General features: G+C 42.6%; 1 pseudogene; it reads right to left on the bottom strand.

Moving 5' to 3' along the window:
* Positions 1 to 2,403: 2,403 nt before the first annotated feature.
* The window catches only part of LOC112637845, a 37,930-nt pseudogene continuing 15,979 nt past the window's right edge, over positions 2,404 to 24,354 (bottom strand).

The raw sequence follows: 24,354 nt of genomic DNA, 5'->3' as shown, positions 1-24,354 counted from the left end.
ACAATGATTCGTTAATAAGTGATACTACTTCATCGTTGTCCATCATTGTGACATGAGTACCTTCCACGTAACGTATTTGTATTGCACTTTCGGTAATCTAAAAATATTTTTTATTTATAAAAATAATCTTAAAAATGATAATATATTACGTTCTAAATAAATTTACCTTATGTAGACCATAATCCTCTTCAGTAAAAGTGATAGAAGTAAGTGTGGGTTTTAATAAGATTATAGATGATTTAAGACGTGACAATGATGTTATATCAATGATATTATAATCTTGTATACAATGATATTATAATCTTGTATAGCGATTATATGATCGTAAATCGTTGAACATAAAAGTTTCTGATTTTCAACAGTTAATTCAATGATATCCTTGGAAAAACGAGCAGAAACTAATTCTAATTTTTCTTCCCACGTATTGCACTTATTTAGTTCTAATGCAAGCTGTAAATAATAATATTGCATCAGTACAACAAAATGACAATCTGCATTTTAAACTGAGATAAAATATACTTATGTTATATTATGTTATTTCATATAATCTAAATTACGTTAAAGAAACTTTACAAAACCTTTGTAATTTAGATTATATAAAATACTATAATAAAATAATATAATAAAAAAGTTTAGTTTATTTTATAATTAAGTTTTATAAAAAAGTTTAGTTTATTTTATAATTTTAAAGCATATTCTAACAAATTATTTTATAATTTTTGCTCTCATTCGATTAACTATATACTGTTCTATTAACTATGTAACGATGCGCCTGCGCCTCGTCCCTACTTATTATTTTTTCAATAAATATATTATTTATTTCTGACACGTTTGTCTTCGCATCCGCTAATCTCCCGCTATATATCGGCTATCTCGCTCGCAACCTAGCATGCTCGCACGCTATCTCGCTCACACGCTCGCTTTCTCGCTTGTTCTTGCCGCTCTACGCTTGCTGTCTCGCTCTCGCTCGCTCTGTCCGAATCTTTCCCAAATTTTCGCAGTCGTGCCCCACCTGAGTAATTCGTCAGGTAGGGGATCTCCGGCCAGGTATAAAAGCCGGCACGACCAGTGCCTCGGGGCCAAATCCTGACCAGATCTCGCCCGGGCCGAGGTGCTCCTCGGCTCGACCGGGTGCTCCCGGTGTCGGTCATCCCATCCCGCTCGAAACCTACCGAGCTCCTGTCCTCGCTCTCTGGTTCAGAGCACGGTCTCTACCGTGCTCGGTCGGGTGAATCCGATAACCAGGAGTTTCTTTCGAACCATGGACGATCCGGTCCAGGGTACGGGCGCTCCCGTACTCGGTCGGTTGCAATCGACTTCCGGAAACGGTCCGGCTCTCACTCCGGTCGAGGCGTTCCTCGATCCGCCGGGTGTCTCCGGCTTCCTGAAACCGCTCCAGGTCAAGGTGTCTCTCGACTCCCGCCGGGTGTCTCCGGCTCCTGTACCAGTCCCGGTCGAGGCGTTCCTCGATCCATCGGGTGTCTCCGGTTTTCCGGCTCCAGTCCGAGACGACTTATCGTCCGATCCACCGGGTAACTCCGGGTTTTCCCTGTACGCAGTCTCAGTCGAGGCAAACGCCCGACTGCACGGGGTGTCGCCGGCAATTCTACGCCGTACTGACAAACCAGCCCCTAGTCCTAGGTTCCGCGTCCGTCCCGAATATCCGTCTCCCGCTGTATATTTCTCCGTAGAGTAAATCCGTGTTTCTGTGACCACCCGATATTGGAGTCTTCGCGCGCTCGTTGTATATTTCTCCGTAGAGTAAGTCCGTGTTTCCGTGACCGTCCGATACTAGTTAGTATTCGTGCGCCCGTTATATATCTCTTATTCGCGCCGGACCTGCCGTTCCGATCTGTACACCGGATACCCTGTCATTCCGATTCGTACACCGGGTACTATTTTTCCTAGCTTAGTTAAACACACGCCGACATTTATACTGGAATTCACACACAGCGATACTTAAGCATTTCCTTACACACACCGACATTTATACTTTCACACACACACACACACCTTGTTGTACATAAAACATTCATTCAATAAACGTACATCTAGTCTTAAGAATAAATGATCGTACAAGTTTAATTATTCCCCCCCCCCCTTCGCTCGAATCCTGGCTATCCGACGAGCCGTTCCGGAGCGTCGAGAAAGGTGGCCCGTTACAACTATATATCTCATTCTATTAACTATATACTATTCTATTAACTGTACATATATAAATGCAATTAAATAAGTAACTTTTCCAATAAAAAGTTATTTATTTAATTAAGTCATAATATATTTTTAATAATTCACTAACTATTTCATTGTTCGAGTCAAAATACAAGCTTATTAAATAAAGTAAAATGATATTTTGTAGCTCTTGTTCGGTAGTATGATAAAAAAGTTTTTCAAGCAAGAACTTCATTTTATCAGGAGCTCCATCTATAAGTATTAAACGTCCGAAAAAGTTCTTAGCTTCTAATAATCTCGCTAATTCGATAGCAATTAAAGATCCAAATGAATAACCGACAATTAGAAATCCTTTTTGACTTTGTATTTTCTCCAATACGTGCTAAAAAAGTAAGCAAACATGTATGAAATTACGCAAAAATGGCCCGCATGCATGCATGCGCGTATGCGCGTATGCATAATTGTAAATATGTATCATTGTTTAAAGTTTAAATACAGCAATTAAAATAAAGATTTTAAATAGATTATATTATAATTTCGTACAGACAGAAGATATGCTGCTGATTTCATTACTGACGAAGTAACACCTGGCATATTAAATACACTGTGTTGCAAACATATCGCCGATGATTTAATTTTCGATCCTATCAATTTATATACACTTGCAGAGCCATCGATTCCTGGTATAAGGAATATTTCACTCCCAGCAACTTTCCTCTCTGTAGCGAGTTTTATATAAATGTCTGAACTCAAGTCTGAATCGTTAAGTTTTCGAATCAATATTTTTAAACCATCCAAATCATTTACATTAACTTCCGTCTCATCTTCTCGGTACATCTTTTCTTGTTCAGATGTATTTGTCAATTTTCTAAGTTTTGCAAAAGTGAGATTTCGAATATCTTGGGCCGTCAATAAAATATCAAATTCTCTCTCCAATGTCTGTTTAATCTCCACTGCCATCATTGAATCTATGCCTAGTTCAGCTTATGACATGTTTGGCGCTGCCACGTTTGGATTTTTCAATCCTATTTTAAAAATTAGAAAAATAATTAAATATTTACACATGATTTTAATCGGATCTTATTTAATCTTAAAACCGCAATATAATGATTATTAAAATTTACATTTTTGCAAAAATTAAACATTTATTTTAATAAAAATTTATTTTATATAAGCCTGATCTGTCCACGTTTTGCACATTTCGGTCGATTTCTATGAGGTAATGCCTATCGCCCCTCACTTACGTCTCGAGTTTTTGACAAGGAGCCAGCTAACAACCATAACCAAGACACTTCGGATACAGCGCATCTATAACGCGATGCCATTCCCTACATCCCATCTGCCACATGTCAATATTTTATTATTAATGTAATTAATAATCGAGAATTAAAACTTTGTTATACATTTTGAATTAATTATTTAAAAAGATTTTAAGAAACTCGTGTATTTTTAAAAAATTTTTTAAAAATTTTAATAGTTAGTAGACGGGGCGTAGGGAACAAGATCGTGTTATAGATGAGCCGTACCTGAAGTAAAGTGTCGCGCATCTTGGTTACAGTTGTCAGCTGGCTCATTGTTAAGATCTTGAGACATAAGGACGGAGGGGGGGCGGCGTTAGGCGTTGACTCACGGAAATCGGCCGAAATGTGCAAAACGTGGACAGCTCTCCTACAAACGAATCTTTTACATAACACTTATGAACTCACTCATAATGTTTACAACCGCTTCAAATGGATTCGTTGGTTCGCCACCCTTTTTTTTTCTCAGCAACAACCATGCTGCTTACGATTGACCGATCTTGTAGCAAGAACGCTTCTAATGTGTCTAAGCAAGAGGATATTTCTTGTTGCAATGTACCAGCAATAACAAGTTCTTTGTCATCTTCTTGCATATCTGCGACAAGTCCTACGTCACCAATCGCGTCCCACTGTATAGCCAAACCATGTAAACCTTCATTCATTCTTCTTTCACAAATTCTTTCCATTACGGAATTTGCCATTCCATAATTTGTTTGGCCCGCGTTACCTCTTCCGCATGAAACGGAAGAAAAAACGACAAAAAGTCGGAGCTGAGGACAAATTGTTCTCGATAATTCATCAGTAGGAGTATAGGGAGAGTTCTAACCCAGGTCCTCTCAGGGGGGGTGAGGCGCGCGGGGGATTACGGTGGCGCGGGGGAATGACGTCACGCGGGACGGAGGGGATTTCGGCGGCGGCGCGTGTTAGATGTTTTACGGCAATATTATATTACATGCCCGGCTGATAAACAGTATTGCGTACGGACATGTTCGGTTTATAAATAATATAAACATCAGCATTTTTTAAATTGAGATTATGATCGTATAATAGAGATGTGACATTATCGCCATATCGTCGTAAACGCCTCGTAAAAAGTACGCGCGGTCCCATATATTTATCGAAAGTATAAACAATATTGTGTCGCATGCCCAGTTGATAAATAATATAAACAAATAGTACCTCAGAATCGTCTTTCACGATTTTTTTCTCGGAAGAATTTTTAACGTATCAGCGCCGATGTTTGGCTGCTTTGTACCCTTGCTTCCACCGCTCGTATATCAGCGCTTTCGCGGTACACCCCTCACTCCCGATATAAATAATTCTAGATTTTTTCGTTCGACGTATCCTTATCTCTCTCATTGAATTACACAGCACATAAATTTATAAACAATATAAACAAACGGCACCTCCTAGAATCGTCTTTCACGATTTTTTTCTCGGAAGAATTTTTAACGTATCAGCGCTGATGTTTGGCTGCTTTGTACCCTTGCTTCCACCGCTCGTATATCAGCGCTTTCGCGGTACACCCCTCACCCCCGATATAAGTAATTCTAGATTTTTTCGTTCGACGTATCCTTATCTCTCTCATTGAATTACACAGCACATAAATTTATAAACAATATAAACAAACGGCACCTCCTAGAATCATCTTTTACGATTTTTTTATCGGAAAAATTTTTAACGTATCAGCGCCGATGTTTGGCTGCTTTGTTTTCTCCTTCATATATAAGAATGATTGAAGCGCATCAAATCATCATAGTATGTGATTTGAACGCCCATCGACGCGTCGGCAGTAAAAAAAAGTGTAGCGGTGTCCTGTTAGAAAGATTTTTGCGCCTATTTCACGTTCAAGATAGCGAACGGTATTGTTTATCGCGTGCAAAAGTCATCCGTAGAAAACTGTGACATAGTGTTTTAAAAGTGTGAGTGCGAAAAAGATAGGAAAATGGAAAACATCGAGCCGACCGAACGCGATCTGGTGGAGGGATCTCGCCGAATTGCCACCTTGGGCGAGTATTTCGCGTGGCTGCAGCGTTGCGAGGAATTGATCAAAGAGCTCGAAGAACGCAGTCGTGTCAAGCGTCCGCGGCTCTCGATCGGAAATAGACAATCTCTGGTGACTAAAATCGCGCGACTAGAAAGTGCGAAGACTCGATTGCAAAGACGGTTTATTCCCAGTGGTGGTGATTACAGCGGTGACAATAACGCGGAAAGACTCGTTTGGCGAGAGATCGATACGGCGTTCGACAGCCGTATTCTGACCGGTGAGCCGTGATTAACGCAAACTATATCGAACCTCGTCAATTTCTCGAGGATGCCGAAGACATCGTGCTCGAGCAAGTGCAAGACGTTCTAAAAAGACAGTGTAAAAGTAAATACTATATTCAACGGTGAATTTGTGTCGGTTGATAAGCGCGCGAATAAAAGTATAAATACGAGAAACTGTGAACTCTTTCGCACATCGGATTTACGCGAGTGGTTCGAGCGCCGCGTTATCGAGCCCACTTTAGCGTCTCTGGAAGAGTTTCAGGAACGCGATAGCGGCTGGGCATTGTCGCGAATACAGAATTTAACTGTTAATGTAAATAAATATAATCCAATGCGCGCGGATGCCACATTAAATTGTCGCGGGGGATTATGATGAAAAGAGCGGTGGTTAACGTACAGTCTAAAGACAATGCGTGCTTCGCGTGGGCAGTGGTTGCCGCTCTATATCCCGCAGAAAGAAAGGTGGAACGAGAATCATCGTATCCACCTTACGCGACAGTGCTGAATCTCCGGGACATTGAGTTTCCAGTAACTTTAAATCAAATTAAAAAATTTGAACTCGCGAACAATATCTCGATCAACGTGTACGGCATCGAAGACAAGAACAGTATCGTCCCGATACGTCTTTCGGAGCAGAAGCGAGATAAGCATGTGAATCTGCTATACGTGGAAGACGGCAACAGCGTCGGACATTTCGCGTGGATAAAAAATTTATCCAGGCTCGTGAGCTCGCAACTGAGCAAACACAACGGTCAAAGATATATCTGCGATCGGTATGTATATATTAATATAAAATAATCGGTATGTATATATTAATATAAAATAATTATAATTTATATAACAAATTGTTCTAATTTTAATTAAAAAATTTTTCTTTTACAGATGCCTGCATTATTTTAGTTCAGATGACAAGTTGCAGTCGCATACGGTCGACTGCGGGGAGATGAATGACTGCGCTATCCGGTTGCCGAGCGACAAGGACAAGTGGCTCGAGTTCAACAATTACAACAGGAAAGAGCGGCTCCCATTCGTCGTGTACACCGATCTGGAATGCGTTCTGACCAAAACGGAGGAAGAACAACAACAAAAATTGTACCAGCATCATCGGGTATTTAGTATAGCGTATTATATGCATTGTTCGTACGGTGAATCTTTATCGGCGTATCATTCGCGTCGTAGCGTCGATTGTATAGCGTGGTTCGTCGAAGATCTTAAAAATTTAGCGATTTGCGTTAAGAATATTTTAACGATCAATGTCCCCATGGTTAATTTAACGTCCGAAGAGTGTGAAAAATTTCACAACGCCACTCAATGCCATATATGCGAAAAGCCGTTCGCGCAAGACGATACACGCGTTCGCGATCATTGTCATCTGACCGGCGGTACAGAGGTCCCGCGCATTCAAATTGCAATTTAAATTACAAAGAATCTTTTTGTATTCCGATAGTTTTCCACAATTTATCCGGTTATGATTCACACTTTATTATCGAGGAAATAGCCACAGCATTCGAAGGGAGCGTCGAGTTACTTCCGATAACGAAAGATAAATATATTTCTTTTACAAAAAATGTCGACCTTAAGAAAGGTGATTGGAAAAATAATGTAAAATTACGCTTCATCGATTCGTACAAATTTCTTACATCGAGTCTCAACAAATTAGCATCTTATCTAGACAGAGATAAGCTCAAAATTTTAAAATCGAAATTTAAAAATTTATCCGCGGAAAATTTCAGTTTATTAACACGGAAAGGCGTCTTTCCATACGAATACGTCGACTCGGTAGATAGGTTGCGAGATACGCGTTTACCACCGCGCGAATCGTTTTACAGTTCCTTGACCGGTGAAACTATATCCGAGAGCGATTACGCGCACGCCGAGAACAACTGGACGCGATTCTCCATTCGAACGCTGGGCGAATATAGCGACATGTATCTCAAAATCGACGTATTGTTATTAGCAGATATTTTCGAAAATTTTCGCGATAGCTACATCAAAAGTTACGGACTCGATCCCGCGTATTACTATACTCTCCCCGGATACACGTGGGACGCCATGTTAAAGCATACAAAGATCACATTCGAGTTGCTTACAGATATCGACATGGTCATGTTTATAGAACGCGGTATACGCGGTGGTCTGAGCCAATGTTCCAACAGATACGCGCGCGCTAATAACAAGTACATGCGACAATCGTACGATCCATCGAAACCATCGTCATACTTGATGTATTTTGACGTTAATAATTTATACGGATGGGCAATGTGTCAACCGTTGCCTTACGCCGATTTTCGATGGGTCGACGACGCGTCGAATTTTGACGTATCATCTATAGCGTTAGATTCGCCCACGGGGTATATCCTCGAAGTCGATCTCGAGTACCCGCAACATCTTCACGATACGCACACCGACCTACCGTTTTGCCTGACGCGCGACAAGCCGTCCGGTAAGCGGGAATTCAAACTGCTCGCAACGTTATACGATAAGAAGTGTTACGTGATATACTACCGTAACCTACAGCAGTGTACGCGTCACGGCCTTCGTGTGACAAAAATACATAGAATTTTATAGTTTTCTCAATCTCCGTGGCTTCGAAATTACATAGAATTAAATACACATTTCAGAACACTCGCGAAAAACGATTTCGAGAAAAATTTATACAAATTAATGAATAATGCTGTGTTTGGTAAAACGAGGGAAAATGTGCGGAATCGTGTCGATGTAAAATTATTAACAAAATGGGACGGACGATACGGCGCGGAAGCGATGATCGCGAAACCGAATTTCCACAGCAGAAGCGTTTTTTCGGAAAATCTGATTGCGGTAGAATTGCGTAAACTCGAGGTGAAATTTTACAAACCGATTTACGTGGGTATGTGCATATTCGACATATCCAAGACGTGTCTGTACGAATTTCATCACGAGTACATATTTCTTCTGTATCGCGACAAATGTAAGATCATGTACACCGATACGGACAGTCTCGTATATCACATTGAGTGCGCGGATGTCTATGTGAACATGAAGCGCGATATCGTCAGATTTGACACGAGCGATTATGCGATGGACAATGCGTACGATATACCGCTTGTAAATAAAAAAGTACCGGGTCTGATGAAGGATGAAAATAACGGTGCGATAATGACCGAATTCATCGGGCTCAGGGCAAAGATGTACGCGTTACGAGTGGACGGAAAGAAAGACACGAAGAAAGTTAAAGGCGTCAAAAGTAATGTCGTAGCGCGTAATATAACCTTCGAAGATTACACGCGGTGTTTAAACGAAGAGATTGAAATGACGCGACAGCAGTCGTGTATAAGATCGAAATTGCACAAAGTTTATACCGTCCGCGAGACGAAAATTGCTCTGAGTCCGTACGATGACAAGCGATATATCGTACCTGATTCGACTGACACGTTACCATGGGGACATTATAGCATACCTTTGTAAATACATGTATATATTTTATTTATTACTGTATATATTTTGTATTTCATGTAGTTTTATATAATACACATCTTACACATTTATATTTCATATATTTTATGTAAAGCATATCTTACATACTTATATTAAGAATATATATATATATATATATATATATATATATAGTATTATTAAAAGAAATATTAATAAACACTGTATATAAATTAAATCATATTGTCCTTATGTATCCAAGAGTTGTGCGAATTGTCAAATCCCAGCTATTTCACGTAAACCTCGTCACCTCTCCTGCGCAGTACTTTCTCCATGAGATACACGTCGGGATAATTCGCGCGATGCAACTCGTGCTCGTAAAATGCTCCAGCGATAGGTTTTTTGCGATAATCCTCAAGTAGATAACTTACGGGATTAGTATGCTGCACTTTTACAATTTTAAACACCTCGGTTGTCCAATTTGGCGTGTAACCCTTCTCGAAAATTGTCTTGTACTTGCTAACGCGTACCGAGTCACCTACTTTGAATTTCGCCGGACCCGCGATATTTACACGGTTGTATACAGTAGCGAAGAGTCTCTCGGCGATCGCGGGGGTAACGTCGACTGGTCGCATACCGATCGTTCGATGCTTGCGCGCGTTGTAATCCGATACGAGTCCCGGCAACGCGTTGACCCACTTGTAAGATCCGTTCAGCGTAAACATCTTCCACATGTCGTCTTTTAGCGTGCGATTGAATCGCTCGACGATCGATGCCTTCAATACCGAATACGTAGAATAATAATTTATGCCGTGTTTTCGCATGAGCCGTTGCACGTCAGCGTTATAAAATTCCTTCCCCATGTCGGTCTGTATGTTTTTCGAACACCTCTCGCTATCTCGAATTATCTCGGCGATAGCGTCAGCTGTCTCGCTTCCGCCTTTACTCTTGAACGGTATGGCCCACGCGTGCTTGCTCAACGCATCGATGACTGTGAGTATGTAGTTGTAACTTCTGTTGAAACGAGAGTACGGACGCATCTCGACAATGTCGGCTTGCCACAGATCATCGTATCCCCGCACTATTACGTGTCTTCGGGGGAAATTTTTTCTCGCCGGTGCGTGCAGTTCGTTCCAACTGCCGTTTCTCTAAACTATGTTGTTTCCTCGCTTCCTCGGTTATTCCCGATCATCGGCCCATCGTTGTTTCGATTCGTCGATCGAATTAGCCGTTCAATAACCGTTCGTAGCCGTTTAATAGTCGTTCAATAGTCGTTCGTAGCTGTTGCTGACCCGTTCGATTGCCGTTTATAGCCGTTCAATAGCCGTTCGTAGTCGTTTAATAGTCGTTTAATAGCCGTTCGTAGTTGTTGCTGACCCGTTCGATTGCCGTTTATAGCCGTTCAATAGCCGTTCAATAGCCGTTCCTTAGCCGTTCACTGCCGTTCGATTACCGTTCAATTGCCGTTCGTAGTTGTTGCTGACCCGTTCGATTGCCGTTTTTGACTCGTTCGTAGCCGTTGTGGACTTGTATGCCGCCTCGTATGTAGCCGTTCCTGACGTGTTCATAGCCTTGTTCGCAGCCGTCCTTGAGATGCTCGTAGCCTCGTTTGCAGTTGTTCTTGAATCGTTCGTAGCCTCGTTCGAGACCGTTTCCTCTTCGATCACTGCCACTCATTATAGCTCGATAATCGTCGGACAATCGTTCGTAGCCGTTCGGTAAACCTTTCTAGATGTTTCATAAGTGTACAATAGCCGCTCCTAAGCTGTTCACTACAGCACAGTACAGGTTGATAGCCGTTTCTGAATTAGCGTTAATCGTACGACGAAGCTCTTTTATCGCAGCCTGCAAAGCTCGCAGGTCCTTCTCGAACGCAGTCAGCTTCTCGTCTGATTCTTTCCGTTGATTTTTCAACGTTTTAACGCATTCTTCCACGTACAGTTTGTTGACCGCATCGGTATCAGCCTCAGGTTGCGCTACACGGCGAATCTTGTGCGACCTCGCGTCATAGTCCGTTGCGACGCGACACAGAGCGTTTTGACGCAAGTAACTCGTCACCAATTTACCCCAATGATCGCTCGTGCTGATTTCTTCGTTTCTCCGTTCGAATAATCCAAATTTGTTGATAGGCATTGTTTTTCGATGCGAGTGACGTCAATCGACAGATTAGTTTTGTCGAGGCGCCGTTTAATTTATAATAATGCCGGCTTCGCGGAGTTCCTCTATGATCGACAAGATTTCGTTGTCGTGAGTTTTGTGGCCAGCTCGACGCGAAGCATCGAGCAATCGCAGGCGATCCACTAGCTCGTTGGGATCGTCCCAGTGCACATAATCGATCTTATTATCGGTTAGCGTCATCGCGCGAGGCGTGAATACTCCCGTTCCCGTTTTTTTCTTTTTCGATTCGATCGACATCAACGGCGCGATTATTTGTTTATACTTGTATCCCTTGTTGCTCTTTAATTGACCTTGCACATTATATCAACGTTTATGCGCACTCGTCGCATCAATATGCTCTTATATTTTTGCGCATCGTCCTCAGTGTATATGGCGTCATTGGGAATTCTCATGAAGATCAACTCGTATAATCCCGGTGTACCGATGTATCTCATATTGTCTATGATTATAGAGTCATCTTTGTCAATGCCGAATCGTTTGTTACCGAGACGCATTCCATTCTCATCGAAATAGACGCCGTACACGTGATCGATCGCGTTTTTTTTTCTTTCGTCACCGCTAAGAAGAGCGCCCATGTATTTTTGCCCCAGTGGTCCCAAGTTCTCTCGTAACACTTCTTGACCTTCCGACGTTTGTAACATGTTTTGAACGGATGTTTCGGGCGGATTACCCGTGGTTTCGAAAACATCTTCGATCGCGAGTGCGCGATTTTCGGCGCGAACGGTGTAGAGGTTATCGGCGGTTCATCCGATAAAGTCTTCGATAGATCGGATATACGCGACATCGATAAACGTTTCGCCTTCACTGATCGTTTCGTCTTTTTCGGTGTCGCATCCTCCTCCTCCTCCTCCTCCTCTTCTTCCTCCTCCTTGTATCGCTTGATGGGTAATGTTTTAATTATAGCGTCAGCGTTACTCTCCGGCTCGTTTTTCATCGCGATTGCGCTAGAGTTGTCGACGATCTTTTGCAGTGACTCGATAATAGGTCTAAAATGGGCCATGACCGCGATATCTTCGTCGATCTTACCGATCTTCAAAGCGCGATGTTTCTTGCGTATTGATTCGCTCGTTTTCTCAATCTCCCGCGCAATCTTTTCACGCTCGCGAATATTATCGTTTCCAGCCATGTTGAAGGAACGTCGAGCGTTTCACCCTTCTGCACGGAATGTCGACAGCGACTAATCGTTTCGAGGTATCGCGAACACATTAAATCCTTTTCTGTATCGCCCGTTCGTAAGCGCGCTGTCCTTATCAATCACTAGGAATCCATACTTTTGCTGCCAACAAGTACGGCATAATTCACTGAAATCCTCGTACGACATATCGGTATTCACGTGATCGTTGTACACGTGTTTCAAATTTGTACCATCCTGTTTAAACAAGATCAGCAGGTTCGCGTTGTCGCGTATAAGATGTTTCGGTATTCTCGCGTACGTTTGACAAAGATAGAAGCAGTCGACGTTCGAGTGACGACCCATTGAGAAGTACTCTCTTATCGTATCTTGCTTGTCGCACGCCACGTCATCGAAGATAAAAATCGAGTTTGGACGTGCCTCGCTCGGTGGAATGACGTCACTATTATTCGAGAACGTAAAGTAGCCGATTTCGTCGATCGACGTCAATAAATTCTCCAGATATCGATATTTCAGCTGTTGCAGCGACTTTGAGTACACGTACACGTTCTCGAAACGTACACCGTGTGGACTTTCCAGTAGACTTATCAAAACGTTGGTTTTACCACAATTCGAGGGACCGCAAATGATCGCGCGTATAGTAGTCGGTAACATCGTACCGTGTCTGCGCATCTCCGCGTTGTCCCCCATCGAGCGTAATCTGTCGTCGCAATTCGTCACGCGTATCGTCAAAGGCTGTCGTACGAACCGCATGTTTTCTGTTTCGATCCAATTTTGCTAATGATCGCGAGAGGAGGCCTATTTATAGAGGTGTCGCGACTCGAAACCGCTCAGTATCAAAAATGTTTCTCCTTCTGTCGGACGAGAGAGACATTCTCGGACTTACCGCCAAACAGCTGCAGTATATTCCGAAGATTCTTTTACTGCAAAATTTCGGTGATTACGTCGAACGATTGTGGGACAAGCTTCCAGAATATATAAAGGCTGATCCGGAGGTTCGACAATATCGTTCGTGCATGCGACATTACAACCAGCCGTGGCAGCGAACGCACATTGACGGTCCGCCTCCGTTGATAAAAGATTGCTACGTATGTCAGCGAGAATCATAAGAGGCAGCGGTCTCTTAAATCGTGCAATAAACGCGCTTCCGATCGAATTCCATATTCCCGGCTATCAGTTTTGCGGCCCAGGCACGCGGTTGCGGAAGCGATTAGCCAGAGGCGATCGAGGTATAAATTTATTGGACGCGGCGTGTCGCGAACACGATATAGCGTACTCTCGGAGCAACGATTTCACCGAGAGACACGTGGCGGATAGGATACTCGCCGAGAAAGCGCGAAATCGTATCGGTGCGAGAGATTCGACTCTCGCTGAGAGAGCCGCCGCCACAGCTGTCTGGGCGGCGATGAAAGCCAAGACGAAGCTCGGTATGGGCCTGAAGAGGACGAAAACGAAGAAGAAGAAAACTGCGAAGAAACGGATACTTCCGGTTGCGAAATGCGGCGGCGTATTGCCGATTCTACCAATGCTGGGTGCGCTCGGATCCCTGATCGGCGGAGCGGCGGGTGTAGCGAAGGTGGTGAACGACGGAAAAGCCGCGCAACATCAGATGCAAGAGATGCTACGTCACAATCGCGCCATGGAAGGTCGCGGATTATATCTCGCTCCTTACAAATACTGAGGAGTCTCAACGAGAAGAAGAAAAAAAAACGTCAAAGATACGTTAAAAATGCCGCAGGGCGCAACTACCAACGTACAATTGCTACAACTGGCGAAACGTATGCGCATTTCATATTTTAGAAATGTTTTCATGCGCGACTCTTTACCGATCGGTGGTATTTATCAAAACGAGAACGGCATCGTAAATTTAGATAGCGTCGAAGGACCGGGTACTCATTGGGTAGCGTACGCAAAGAGGGGGAATCGTGTCGTATATTTCGACAGTTTCGGCAATCTTCGATCTCCCAAGGAACTTGTGCGATATTTCGGACGAAACGTAACGAAGATACAGTACAATCACACGCCTGTTCAAACTTACGATCAGAGCATCTGTGGACAATTGTGCTTGCAGTTTCTTCGAACGGTCGATGCGTGCGAATTTAAAGACGGATATCGCGCTATTTAACTCAGTATTCGTTAAACAGTTTCGTCGACATGTCTATGACATTCACGTTGACTGGGAAGAGTAGCATTCTCGCGGCAAACTTCTTTCCCACTGTAGATTTGAGCGACGATGAATACGAACTCGGTCTAACAAATTTTGAGACTTATCACACGATACCGAACGTGAATTCCTCGAATAATAAAGTTTACTTTGGCAAAGACGACGCGGAAATTACGATTTCCGAGGGATCCTACGAGTTGCGAGATATACATGAATTTTTGAAACGTGCAATTTCACGGAAACATCGTGATAAGAAACACATTGACGGCGATGACTACGAAGATGGCGAATATCCGATAGTGCTCCGCGCTAATTACAATACGATGAGAAGCGAGATCAAATGCGCATATAGATTAAATTTTAGCAAACCCGACAACATTGGATCGCTGCTAGGATTCTCGAATCGTATTCTCGAGCCGGAAAAATGGTACTAATCGAACATGCCGATTAACATTATCAACGTTAATATTATCCGCATAGAATGTAACGTGACCGCGGGCGCGTACAACAACGGCAAACTCGTTCATACGATACACGAATTTTCACCGAGGGTACCGCCGGGATATAAGATATCGGAAACGCCGGCGCAGATCATTTACCTTCCGATCATCGCGCGGAGCATTACGGATTTAACGTTACGCGTTGTCGACCAGAACTGACGATTGCTCGATTTTCGAGGAGAAGAGATCACAGTAAGATTGCACATACGACGGTTGCGGCGATAACGTACGTATGCGACGTATGAGATGCTCGTGTTGAACGGATCGAAAGACGCGAGAGATATCCGCATAGAATGTAACGTGACCGCGGGCGCGTACAACAACGGCAAACTCGTTCATACGATACACGAATATTCACCGAAGGTACCGCCGAGATATAAGATATCGGAAACGCCGGCGCAGATCATTTACCTTCCGATCATCGCGCGGAGCATTACGGATTTAACGTTACGCGTTGTCGACCAGAACTGACGATTGCTCGATTTTCGAGGAGAAGAGATCACAGTAAGATTGCACATACGACGGTTGCGGCGATAACGTACGTATGCGACGTATGAGATGCTCGTGTTGAACGGATCGAAAGACGCGAGAGATATCCGCATAGAATGTAACGTGACCGCGGGCGCGTACAACAACGGCAAACTCGTTCATACGATACACGAATTTTCACCGAAGGTACCGCCGGGATATAAGATATCGGAAACGCCGGCGCAGATCATTTACCTTCCGATCATCGCGCGGAGCATTACGGATTTAACGTTACGCGTTGTCGACCAGAACTGACGATTGCTCGATTTTCGAGGAGAAGAGATCACAGTAAGATTGCACATACGACGGTTGCGGCGATAACGTACGTATGCGACGTATGAGATGCTCGTGTTGAACGGATCGAAAGACACGAGAGATAACGCAATCTTTACGAAATCAGTGACACCAACAACATCAACGTCGACGTTCGCTAATATCCAATCATCCGAGAAAAAGAAACTCAGCGCATCGAACGTTGCGTTTTTGCAATCTTTGGGATTCGCGGTGCGAAACAGCTGAACGATGACAGACATTCTCAACATCGGTGACGAACCTATCTTTGACGATCGTATCGTCAAGATCGAGACTCACGCGTACAATCCGTTCGCCAATACAACGTTCGGACACAATGACGAGATAAGAATACCCATACAACAACAGGATCTGTATACGCTGCGGCATGAGAGTTTCCTATACATCGAGGGACGACTAACGAAAAACAAACCACCAGCTGAAGGAGAAAATGAAGTGATAATGGCGTCGCATTCATGTTCGACGAGATTCGATACGAACTCGACGGTGTTGAGATTGATCGCAATAGAAACGTAGGAATAACTACTACGCACAAAAACTATGTAACGGTATCATCCGATAGATACACGATTTTGAAAAATGCTGGCTGGGAGCCGTTTACCTACACGAATGGACATTTCAATTTTTGCGTACCGCTCTACATGTTGCTGGGATTTTGCGAGGATTACAGACGCGTGGTAATTAACGCTCGTCACGAATTAATCTTGATACGATCGCGCAACGACAACAATTGTCTGCATGGAAATTCGGCGCAGGAGCCTGTGATCGACATATTCAAGATACAATGGCGAATGCCTCACGTGCTGTTGAGCGAAATCAAAAAGTTGTCGATGCTGCGTACTCTGGAAAGCGGACGATATCTCAGCATGGCTTTTCGCTCGTGGGATCTGTACGAGTATCCGCTATTGCAGCTTTCAACCAAGCATTCGTGGGCCATTAAGACTGCGACACAGCTGGAGAAACCACGATACGTTATCTTCGCTCTGCAGACAGGTCGGAAGAATGTCATGTCTAAGGATACGAGTGAATTCGATCACTGCAAATTGATCAACGGTAAACTTTATCTAAATTCGGAATATTATCCGTACGTCGATATGAATCTGGATTTAGATAAAAACAGATATTCCATTCTGTACGACACGTATATACGTGCTTCTGCAAGAATTATTACGGATACGAGTATCTCGAGCCGAGTCTCAACGTCCTGAAGTTTCTACAACACGGTCCGTTCGTGATTATCGATTGTTCTCGACAAAACGAATCGGTCAAGAGCGCGACCGTGGATGTGAGATTGGATGTGAGATTGTGAAATTCTAGTGTAAGGAGAACGTGCCGCCGAATACCACTGCGTACTGTCTCATCATACACGATCGCGTGATCCAGTACAATCCGTTGACCAACGTTGTACGCAAAATCACCTAAGTGTTTGCGACAACATCGACGCAAGAGCGAGGGGGAAGAGGAGCATGATATAAATCAAAGTCTTGCGAGATGGTTTTTGTCGTTCCTCTCGACTGGCGTATCGAAGAGAGAGAGATCTCGTCATGTCCGTACCAACGTTTGTGGATCTGCAAGGATTTATCGTTGGGAAAAATTTTGTCGTGAAGGAAGCGGCAGTCTTGGAAAAGGAATACGTTCTATCGCATTACTTTTTCGCAAGTCCCGTACCGTGGCACACGCTTACAAAATCTGAGCGATGTCAAGTCTCATGGCTGATTAGAAATCATCACGGATTACAATGGGAAGACGGAAACGTTCCGTATGGCTTGGCTTAGCGTGCGATTACAATAGCTGTCGTTGGTACGATACATGAAGAAGAAGAAAAAGAAGAAGAATCGTCCGTCGTGTACGTCAAAGGACTTGAAAAGCGAAAATGGCTGGCCGATATACTAGACGATGCGGGGAACGGCTGTATTATTGAAACCTTGGATACGGATTACGAAGATATCGATGCTCTAAATAAATTAGACGATACGAATAGTATGCGATGCGGAAAACATGTTAAGAATTGCGCATTACAAAATGTATTCAAAATATTTAATTGGTGGTCGCGACGCCAGAAAGAATTGTGAGAAAAATAAAATATGTAAACATTAATATGTGTTATCTCTCTTATTTCCCCACCCTAATCCTTTGCATACGTTTCTAAGACTTCTTTTGTTCGAGCGCCGCCTCCCTCTTATCCTAAATTCCAATGCGTTAGAAGCATTGATCCCCCACCACTACATTATACTTTTGGTAGATGAACGTCGAGTATAACCGATTAATTCCTGTAATTCCGACCAGTGTCGCGTTAACCGCTCGTGGATTCACTTTTCATAACCTCCCTGAGAAATGTACTACGATGAAAGAAGCAGCAGCGGCATCGGAAGACACGTGAATAATTACGTGCCGAATCGTGATAAAACTCCATCGTTTGAGAACAAATACGACGAGTAAGTTTCGTTTAACATTTTTTTCTATTTTTCTATTTTTCTATTTTTACAAATTGTATTATTAGTATTACTTAATTTTAATTTTTCCCGTAGCATTTGGTCGGAGCGTCGTGCGGTTCGTATACTAGGCAGACGATACGCATTGACAGCTACGGAATTCAAATTCCTCGAAATCGGTATCAACGTGGGTCCGCCGAGTTACGTGGAGATTGTCATAAGAGATCATCGGGGAAAGGGACTGATATTATCTCTCGAAACGTGGAAGGGACTCTGCGAGCAACGACGCAATATTCTAAATCTCCTTCGGAACGACTCTCACGACAAGTATAATTTTATAAGCGTTGGACCGCTAACAGTGCGAGTTCGTACGATTAACGATGCCAAACTCATAAGTCTCGAATCTTCGAACGTATACATGATGATGGTCGAATCGACGTTACATTGTATGTTCGATCTCGATGATTGCATAGATGTAACTTTTGATCGATTGAATAAAGTGATCGAGACAGTCGATGTCAAATTTACGCAATTCTCCAATATCGCGTCCACTGTAACGGATCCTAAAGAAGTATCAAATGTAATACGCGCGAGTGACGCTTTCAACAAGCATCAACTCGTCGATTGCGAGCTGGCGGCTTTAGCTTTCAGTCCATATAATATGTAAGACAAAAAAATATATAAAAATTTGAATAAAGAGTTTTAAGTTTACTATATCGTGGTGTACTTTCTTTGCGTTTGCCCATCCCAACTTTCATGCATAGCTCCTTGCGAGAGAGAGAGAGTTATCATGAGAGAGCAAACACTAGGAAAGAAAGAGAGATAAGGATACGTCGAACGAAAAAAATCTAAAATTACTTATATCGGGGGTGAGGGGTGTACCGCGAAAGCGCTGATATACGAGCGGTGGAAGCAAGGGTACAAAGCAGCCAAACATCGGCGCTGATACGTTAAAAATTCTTCCGAGAAAAAATCGTGAAAGACGATTCTGAGGTACTATTTGTTTATATTATTTATCAACCGGGCATGCAACACAATATTGTTTATACTTTCGATAAATATATGGGACCGCGCGTACTTTTTACGAGGCGTTTACGACGATATGGCGACAATGTCACATCTCTATTATACGATCTCGTTTCGAGATCTCGCTGCCTTGTCAGAAAGAGTTTGGCAGTGCGCGAGTCGAGAAATCGAAAGTGAAGAAGTGAATATTTTTTCATATTACAACAATGGAGCTGCAAACACGTATAGACGAATGGAGGTGCATAATCACCCTTTTCCGAGATGACAACAATAGTGCTATGGAAAATCGAACACTAAACAGATGTCGATAACACAATATGTGCGCGATCGAGAATTAGGCATACGAGGTATGCGTAAGCAACGTTTCGTCAGACAAGCCGAGGTTAATATGTACGAGAATGGGTATATCGAATGGCCCGATCATGTACAACCGAAAATTTTTCGTGAAATTCGGAAGACACACTTCTCAATTGATGTATACGATGATGATGATTACTCTTATTTCGGCAGTAAACGTAAAATTACTCGAATCATAGACTCAGAAGATGGTTGGCCAATACCAATGTATTAGACGCAATAATTGCGATCAAATATTTGAATATGAAGACCATGTTTATATATATAAAAATGTCGATTACAGTTGGGTAGATAGGTGTATCAATGACTGTACATACACGCCGTGTATAAATATACGTATCCCAACGGGCATAAACCAAACGTACATAGATTTAATAATCTGGAATGATTTTTATCATAATATTGAATATGATGATTTTAGAAAATGCATTGCTGGTAATCATCATAAATTATTATATATAACGCGGTATTGTACACAATGTCAATCTCGTAAATGTAAATGTCCACCTGAAATTATATACAAAAAGTATGCATATCAAAAGAAAAAGCAACAGGAAGAGAATGTACAGGTAATGGATAATTTTTGCTAATATAATTACGAAATTAATTTAAAATATTCAAGTAATTATTTTTGGTGATTTTTTGTAGGAAAATGTTTCAGGAGAGATGAAAAATCTGAATGAAGATCTAAGTAGAAATCATAATGACGATTGTTATGTAAATTTTGATGAGCTATGGACACTCTATAATATAACGGATTAAATTTTATATTTTTAATTGGAAAAAATGTATTTATTTACAGACCTCTTCTTGCGTTCCTATCCCTGCGCTAGTTATAAGTATCGTTCTCTTTCATGCGTTAATCTTAAGTCTCTCTCTCGCACGCGTTCTTCTCGCACGCGATGCATTTCAAAGAAATGCAGATGTTTATATTATTTATCAACCGGGCATGCGATACAATATTTCATATACTTTCGATAAATATATGGGACCGCGCGTACTTTTTACGAGGCGTTTACGAGGATATGGCGATAATGTCACATCTCTATTATATGATAGTAGGTATATAGGGGGAGTTCTAACCTAGGTCCTCTCAGGGGGGGTGAGGCGCGCGGGGGATTACGGGGCGCGGGGGAATGACGTCACGCGGGACGGAGGGGATTTCGGCGGCGGCGCGTGTTAGATGTTTTATCGCAATATTGTATTACATGCCCGATTGATAAAATATTTATAAACAATATAAACAGCGGTACTCCTTAAGCAATATTGTATTATATATCCTAACGCGTTGGAACATGTTTTTGCAAAACAAAATGGCTCTCGCGGTACACCCCACCCCCACCCCACCCCCTCGCCTCCAATATAGGTACCCACCACCACCCCCACCCCCACTCCCTCACCTCCGATATAAGTAACTCTAGATTTTTTTCCGTTCAACGTATCCTTGTCTCTCTCTCATTGAATTACGCAGCATGCACATTTATAAACAATATAAACAAATGGTACCTCCCTGAATCTTCCGCAATTTTTTCTCGGAAGGAATGCAATGCATATCAGCGCAGATGTTCGGCTGCTTTGTACCCTTGCTTCCACCGCTCGTATATCAGCGCCGATGTTCGGCTGCTTTGCGTTTTCGCGGTACATCCCTCACCCTTGATATAAGTAATTCTAGATCTTTTCCCGTTCGACGTATGCTTATCTCTCTCATTGAATTACGCAGCATGAGAATTTGTAAACAATATAAACAAATGACACCTCCCAGAATCGTCCTCCGTAATTTTTTCTCGGAAGGAATGCAACGCGTATGAGCGCCGATGTTCGGCTGCTTTGCACCCTTGCTTTCGTGGTACACCCCTTACCCCCGATATAAGTAATTCTAGATTTTTTTCCGTTCGACGTATCCTTATCTCTCTCTCATTGAATTATACATCATGCGAATTTATAAACAATATAAACAAATGGCACCTCCCAGAATCGTCTTCCGCAATTTTTTCTCGGAAGAATTTTTAACGTATCAGCGCCGATGTTCAACCTTTTTATAAACGCAAGCAAACGCAAAAAAAAGTACACCACGATATAGTAAACTTAAAACTCTTTATTCATGTTTTTTTTACATATTTTTTGTCTTACGTATTATATGGACTAAAAGTTAAAGCCGCCAGCTCGCAATCAACGAGTTGATGCTTGTTGAAAGCGTCACTCGCGCGTATTACATTCGATACTTCTTTAAGATCCGTTACAGCGGACGCGATATTGGAGAATTGTGTAAATTTGACATCGACTGTTTGGATAATTTTACCTAATCGATCAAAAGTTACATCTATGCATTGATCGAGATCGAACATACGATGTAACGTCGATTCTACCATCATCATGCATACGTTCGAAGATTCGAGACTTATGAGTTTAGCGTCGTTAATCGTACGAACTCGCACTGTTAGCGGTCCAACGCTTATAAAATTATACATGTCGTGAGAGTCGTTCCGAAGGAGATTTAGAATATCGCGACGTTGCTCGCAGAGTCCCTTCCATGTTTCGAGAGATAATATCAGTCCCTTTCCCCGATGATCTCCTATGATAATCTCCACGTAACTCGGCGGACCCACGTTGATACAGATTTCGAGGAATTTGAATTCCGTAGCTGTCAATGCGTATCGTCTGCCTAGTATACGAACCGCACGACGCTCCGACGAAATGCTACGGGAAAAATTAAAATTAAGTAATACTAATAATACAATTTGTAAAAAATAGAAAAATGTTAAACGAAACTTACTCGTCGTATTTGTTCTCAAACGATGGAGTTTTATCACGACTCGGCACGTAATTATTCACGTGTCTTCCGATACCGCCACTGCTGCTACCGCTGCTGCTTCTTTCAACGTAGTACATTTCTCTGGGAGGTTATGAAAAGTGAATTCACGAGCGGTTAACACGACACTGATCGTACAGGAATTAATCGGTTATACCCGACGCTCATTTATTAAAAATATAATGTAGTGGTGGGGGATCAATGTTTCTAACGCATTGGAATTTAGGAGAAGGGGGAGGCGGTGCTCGAACAAAAGAATTCTTAGAAACGCATGCAAAGGATTAGGGTGGGGTAAATAAGAGATAACGCATATTAATGTTTACATATTTTATTTTTATCGCAATTCTTTCTGGCGTCGCGACCACCAATTAAATATTTTGAATACATTTTGTAAGGCGCAATTCTTAACATGTTTTCCACATCGCATACTATTCGTATCGTCTAATTTATTTAGAGCATCGATATCTTCGTAATCCGCATCCAAGGTTTCAATAATACAGCCGTTCCCCGCATCGTCTAGTATATCGGCCAACCATTTTCGCTTTTCAAGTCCTTTGACGTACACGACGGACGATTCTTCTTCTTCTTCTTCTTCGTGTATCGTACCAACGACAGCTGTTGTAATCGCACGCTGAGCCAAGCCATACGGAACGTTTCCGTCTTCCCATTGTAATCCGTGATGATTTCTAATCAGCCATGAGACTTGACATCGCTCAGATTTTGTAAGCGTGTGCCACGGTACGGGACTTGCGAAAAAATAATGCGATAGAACGTATCCCTTTCTCAAGATTGCCGCTTCCTTCACGATAAAATTTTTCCCAACGATAAATCCTTGCAGATCCACAAACGTTGGTACGGACATGACGAGATCTCTCTCTCTCTTCGATACGCCAGTCGAGAGGAACGGCAAAACTCTAAAACCATCTCGCAAGACTTTGATTTATATCATGCTCCTCTTCTCTCATGCCCTTCTCTCTTGCGTCGATGTTATCGCAAACACTTAGGTGATTTTGCGTACAACGTTGGTCAACGGATTGTACTGGATCACGCGATCGTGTATGATGAGACAGTACGCAGTGGTATTCGGCGGCACGTTCTCCTTACACTCGAATTCCAATCTCACATCCACAGTTGCGCTCTTGACCGATTCGTTTTGTCGAGAACAATCGATAATCACGAACGGACCGTAAAGTTGAAACATCCCGACGGAGAGACTCGGCTCGAGATACTCGTATCCGTAATAATTCTTGCAGAAGCGCATATACGTGTCGTACAGAATGGAATATCTGTTTTTATCGAAATCCCGATTCATATCATCGTACGGATAATATTCCGAATTCAGATAAAGTTTAACGTTGACCAATTTACAGTGGTCGAATTCACTCGCATCCTTAGACATGACATTCTTCCGACCTGCCCGCAAAGCGAAAACGACGTATCGTGGTTTCTCCAGCTGAGTCGCGGTCTTAATGGCCCGCAAATGCTTGGTTGTAAGCTGCAATAGCGGATACTCGTACAGATCCCACGAGCGAAAAGCCATGCTGAGATATCGTCCGCTTTCCAGAGCACGGAGCATCGACAACTTTTTGATTTCGCTCAACAGCACGTGAGGCATTCGCCATTGTATCTTGAATATGTCGAGCTCAGGCTCCTGCGCCGAATTTCCATGCAGACAATTGTCGTCGTTGCGCGATCGTATCAAGATTAATTCGTGACGAGCGTTAATCACCACGCGTCTGTAATCCTCGCAAAATCCCAGCAACA

Source organism: Camponotus floridanus, unplaced genomic scaffold (genome assembly GCF_003227725.1).
Source record: "Camponotus floridanus strain SB8 unplaced genomic scaffold, Cflo_v7.5 scaffold210, whole genome shotgun sequence".
Lineage (NCBI taxonomy): Eukaryota > Metazoa > Arthropoda > Insecta > Hymenoptera > Formicidae > Camponotus > Camponotus floridanus.
This window is presented reverse-complemented; position numbering and strand designations above follow the sequence as displayed.